The sequence below is a fragment of the Prionailurus viverrinus genome, chromosome D4 (assembly GCF_022837055.1).
Source record: "Prionailurus viverrinus isolate Anna chromosome D4, UM_Priviv_1.0, whole genome shotgun sequence".
Lineage (NCBI taxonomy): Eukaryota > Metazoa > Chordata > Mammalia > Carnivora > Felidae > Prionailurus > Prionailurus viverrinus.
The window spans coordinates 76,858,856-76,864,855 of record NC_062573.1 but is presented as its reverse complement, the minus strand read 5'-3'; positions in this window follow the sequence as shown (position 1 = coordinate 76,864,855).

Genomic DNA, 6,000 nt, shown 5'->3' with positions numbered 1-6,000 from the left:
GCCATAAAAATTCATAAAATTATTGCCATAAAGATTATTTTTATGACTGCTGCTGACATGCCTACTTCTCCTCACAGGATGTTTATATTGATTATTCCTCTCTCTCCCCTCCCCCCCCCCCCCATGCTGTACTGACATCACCTTCTCATGCTGCCCTTTGTATGGACTTCAAGGGTCCCATCGCCTCTTTGGTCATCTCCTTGTTAGCGATGGTTCCATTGGTTCCATGTTAGATCCCATACTGTCCACGTTTATGCGAGGTTCGTGACCTCATTGGTCACACCTTTTTCTCAGGCCACACTTGTCATGCACTGACGATTCCAGCTCTTTGGACGGGCTGGCAGTGACTCAGCCCTGCTGTCGCAGCCATGAGAAAGTTTGTTGCCCTAACCCCCTTGTCCTGGATCAAGAAAATTAGCTCTCTCTTTGGGCGCTGTTTCTTTACCATAATCTAATCCGCAGAACATGAGGTAATTGAAATGTGAATATATATAATAAGAAAAATGATGGTCTGTGTCTATACTCAGGGACTTTGGGGGGCCTTTACTCTTTCATCGATGGACTTGTCACATACTTAACGAGAACTCTAGGGGACACCCCGGATGCCCTCCCCTGATCCCCACACATCCTTGGCTCTGTGTGCCATACCCAGCTTTTGTGAGCTTCCCTTCCCGTTCCAGCTTTGCCTTTCCCCTGAGCTTTGGCCGTGACTGCTGACGTTACCTTGCCCATTTAGAGCGTTGAAGCGCCTGGGAGTTTATGACCCACGGTCCCCTCCCTGATCTCCACCACTCAGTGACTGACTGTGCTGTGGGAGGGAACATTGAAAACACCAACTTCCGTGCCTCAAGAAGAAACAAACTCTGCGGTACAGTTTGGGCTCTCAGGCTCCCCGAGGGACCCAGCGAAGACTGGGACTTTTCTACTTGACATGGCTTCTGCCTCTGTTCTCTGGGGCCTCCCCACTCTCTTAGCAGTTTCTGCTGGGAACTGGTCCTTAATAAATTATGGGCATTTCCATTTTTGTTTCAGGGTCTGCTTCTAAGAAAACCCCATCTAAGACCAGCATTTTTGTGTGTGTTCCAGACACTGTGATTTCTAGTGGAAGACGCTGCCATGAAGAAATTATAAGCTAAACAGGTTTTTGAATCTTACTGGACATCCTGGATCTCTCACGGAGTACATGACGTGCCAGTCAGGGGTCTGAAAGGAAAGAGATGGCCTACCCAATTTGGGTAATTTAATGACAGTTGTGTTGAAGGACTAAGTGTGGCCAGGATGTAGGGCTATCACAAGGAAGAGGACACCGTCCCAGAGCAGATAACAATAGGCTAGCATTACTCCCTCCTACGAGAAAAGTCTGCCTGACCCGAGTTGTGGCCTTTGGTCAGGGGACAGAACCAGACCACGGGACCACAACAGGAGTCCAGAGTGGGGACTCAGGATGGGTTAATAAGCTTTTCAGTGCTCATGGTGTGTAATGGTCAAAAGCTACTTAAATATAGGAAACCACTTTTAGGGACCATCTGATGACAGCTCGTGGAACTCCTGGTGGCTTGTGGGATGCATTTGGGAGATACTATAGTAGAGCGCTGTTGGAAAATAACACCTTAGGAATCACAGCATCTTTTTGTCTGTGGAATTTCCCCGTTTCAGATATGCCCCCTTCCCACCGCCTCCGTCCAAGTTATCTAGGTCTTTTGCAAAGAGGGGAACAGGTCAGGTCTTTGGAATCTCTTCCCTTTCTTGCATAAAGGTGAATTCTAACAAGCTATGGTATCTCGTTGCTGATTCCACAGCAGATGAGAAAGAAGGTGGGCGCGCCATGGTATTAGGGACGGGCGGCGAAATAGGGAGCCGACAGGTGAAACGGGGTAGAAAGAACTCTGGAAGGGGTGCAGGCTGCAGGCAGATTGCGTCCGGACCACCTGCTCCGCAGCGGAGAAAAGCAGAACCGTACTCAGACCTCAGCCACTTCGCAGCACTCGGTTGCTCTTACGGGCACAGAGATGATTTTTACGGAGAAAAATCTGAGACCCAGAGAAAATGGTTAATGTAGGCCGCTGTACCCTGTTTAAGAAGGCAGCGAAGGGGGGCCCCTGAGTGGCTCAGTCGGCTGGGCGTCGGACTCCGGCTCAGGTCACGATCTCATGGTTTGTGGGTTCGAGCCCCGCGTGGGGCTCTGTGCTGACAGCTCAGAGCCTGGAGCCTGCTTCGGGTTCTGCGTCTCCCTCTCTCTCTGCCCCTCCCCTGTTTGTGCTCTCTCAAAAGTTAATAAACATTAAATTAAAAAAAAAAAAAAGGCAGTGAAGAGTGTATTGAACCTTTAAAAACTGTTTATCTTCCTGGTTAAATAGTACTCATTAACGTTTGCTAATACTGTGAGCTCAGGATTATGCTAATATAATTATTATATTCTCCTTTAATTGTCAAAATGACTCTGCAAAGTCAGAACGCCGATCATCCAAATGTTACAGGAGGGAAAGTGAGGTTTTGAGAAGGTAAGCCCGGCGTCTACATAGCATGTGGCACAACCATTCCGGAAGCAGGTCTGTCTGATCACAGCCCGCACCTTTAATCTCTTTTTTTTCCATCCGGGAAACCTCACGAGCGGTTTAGTGGCCCAAGGCTTACCTTGTGAGCTCTCTGGGGCGTTCCCTCTATCCACACACCACGTCTGAAAAGTGGGGCAGCGCTGTGTTTGTTAAGCTGGCTAATTTCAAGAGGATGTTCCTAGGTAACAGGATAAATAGAACAACAGAAGGTATTTCATCAAAAAATACGTAAAAATCAATCAGCCCCAAGGAATGCAAAGTGATTCGGTTGTGCGTTGAAGCAATCTCTGAAGGGGGTAAAAGCCACAAACTCCAGCGGAGGAGACTCTGTCTTTGTCAGTCTTCTAGATTCTTCCGTACAGCCTCAGTCTCTGCCTCCTGCCCTCCACCAGAGAGCGCTGGGTTTCCCGGGACGGTCCCAACGAGAGCCCAGAGACAGGATGAGGCAGGACATGACCACTAGAGGGAAGCAGTGAGGCCCTTATGCTTCATTTTTCTGAGGGATTCAACTTTGTGGGTGTTGATAATGTCCTCGTTTTAAAGACCGTTTCATCCAAGACACATACTTTCTCGTGTGTGATCGGCGTCAAAGAAAAATGTGCTCTGCACACCGTCGGGGTTCACCATGTGCATCTCAACAGGCTCGGTCTGATCTCGGCAGGTAACTTCGAGGGCCACCCCAGGTCCAGCCTACTTGGTAGAAAAGGCATTTTCTTCTGCCCGAGTTTTGCAGGATATATTCAATCCATTAACGTTAGCCCCAGTTCATGTTGATTACAACATGTCTGATTCGCGTCATTTCTTTGTTGAGGGAGTTGTGGTTAACCCAGAATAGAGGCAACAGGAGGGGTCAAGTGTGGACAGAAGTCGCCCACGCACTCCCCAGATGCGTCACGTGAGTCACCTGTGTTCTGAAGGAACCGTACCGTCTAATAGCACCACCTAAAGACTCTTTTGGAAGACAGCAGAATGCTCCATTGGGGTGTGATTTGAAAAGAGCTCTGTAGTTATTAACGTAATGACGATAATGATTCCTCTGGTGTTTATTTTTCGAGTACCCTCTTGGTGCATGTGGCTCAGAACACATCGCTTGAATGGAGACACTTAAGGTTGTTACACAAATAGCAGTGGGAGATTGGAGAAGGTTCAAGATGTTCTTCAACGTGGAATTATAAGCAGCCATTTTAAATGATGCCGAGGAGTAGATTTATCGACAGGGAAAGGTAGCCGCGATGTCTTAGGCTTTGTAAAGTAAGTTCTAAAACACTCTGAGCCTGTTTATGGAATGTATATTTGTATACATACGTTGAAAAAGTCCGGATGTTGTACTGATTATCCCTGTATGGGAGACCGATAAGTGATATTTCCTTTCTATTTTTCCCCTTTTTGCTTAGCTGTGTTTTGGGATTTTTCTACCTCACCATGTATTTATATATCTAAGAGCTTTAAGTTTACCCGAATGCATGATAGCGTTTCAAGGGATTGTCTGATCTTTTTACCCTGGATATTCTCATAATCGTGTAATTTTCACCCCTCTGTCCTTCTCCTAAATCACCAGGCTGAATTAAGAGTGGGCCAGGCAGAATTACTGCTTTCCCATAATGTTATACTGGCTGTCTCTTGCTTTCAGAAAGCAGTGCTATGTCTCTGAAGTGTCCCTGCTCAAGGCTCTCGCTCCTTAACACCACCCCGGTCACCTTACCTTTCCAATTTATTCTCCTTCCAGAACTGTATATATATATTTTTTAACTTATTTTGAGAGTGAGTGAGCACAAATGGGGGAGGGGCACAGGGAGAGGGGGAGAGAGACAGAGAGGATCCCTGGCAGGCTCCGTGCTGTTAACACAGAGCCCAGCATGAACCTTGAGATCGTGACCTGAGCCGAAGTCAAGAGTCAGACGCTCAACTGACGGAGCCACCCAGGCGCCCCAGGGATGAGAGTTTTATTTATTTATTTATTTTTAAAATTTTTTTTTTCAACGTTTATTTATTTTTGGGACAGAGAGAGACAGAGCATGAACGGGGGAGGGGCAGAGAGAGAGAGGGAGACACAGAATCGGAAACAGGCTCCAGGCTCTGAGCCATCAGCCCAGAGCCTGACGCGGGGCTCGAACTCGCAGACCGCGAGATCGTGACCTGGCTGAAGTCGGACGCTTAACCGACTGCGCCACCCAGGTGCCCCATGAGAGTTTTAAAAGTATATGTGAGCATACCTTTCCCTCTAGAAACACAGGCAAGGCTTGCCCGGAAATGGCTCTTGGCTCCTGACGTCACTGCTGATGCAGGAGAGCAGGACAGGGTGGTCTGGGCACGGCACATGCGGGGCCGCGAGAAGCCGGTCCACTATGCAGGCCCCTGGTGGAAATGGGGTGCCCTGGGGCCTGGCACACGTGCCCTGCCCCAGGCTCTCTGCTGTCCTGCCTGATGGACGTGGGGCTCCGCAGGGCACTTGGAAGACGGCTTCCCCTGCGTCCTCCCCAGACCAGCCGACAGAATTTCAAGTGGCCCCTGGAGACTTCCTGTCCCTGTTTTCTGGCTCTGTCCCACCACCTGACCGGTGACAATGCCATTGCGTTCGCTCTCCACACTCCTCCCAGCCCACCTCCCCCCGGGCCTCCCCTCAGTCAGGCTGCGGGGGTCTCCCTGGGATGTAGGCGACTGGTGAGGACGGTCACGAACACTCCTGATTTGGAGCTCCTGATCCAGCCGGACTCAGCCGCTCACACTGTGTCCAACGCTCCCCAGGCTTGCCCTCTCTTTCCCCCCGTTTGCGCGTCATGACCCCCGCCTGGAGCCCCCTGCCTTAATTCCATGCCAACCCCGGCCAAGATCTCCCTCTCCCTTCTCGACCATCCTCATGCCCAGAGCATCCGGGTTACAGTGCTGGTTGTCACCAGCGTTCACGTCGTCCGGGGCACACAGGCCTTATAGCCAGGATCCTGGGTCCCGGGCGTGCCTTGACCACCTGCAGGCTGCACAACTCTAAGCTGAGGACTCAACCTATGAAATGCAAACAGTCATCACACTTACCTCATCGGGTGCTTGCGAGGATCGGATGCATTAGGCCCTCGTTCCTGCTACGCAGGAAGAACTTCCTAAAGGTTCAGCGTTCTCTGGATAGCTCGTATGTTTCCATTTAGTCTCTTTTCATTTAACTTTCTCTGGTCTACATCTCCTTGAGGAGGTTAGGTGAGCTGTCTGCTGTGCCTTTTTGTGGTCTTTCTAGAAGCCTGCCAGTAACGCACACGCAATCGGTGGTTTGTAATTATTTACTGTTTGACACAGGATATGAATCGGCAACGGCGGCGTCTTGTGGTCTGCAAAATAGATCATACCCATCTGCAAGTCGTGGGTCAGTGTGCCTCACTTTCAAAGGCAACCTGTTTCAGATAGGCTTTGGTGCACAACCAACTGTCCTACAATATGGCAGCCTAAAAATAACGAT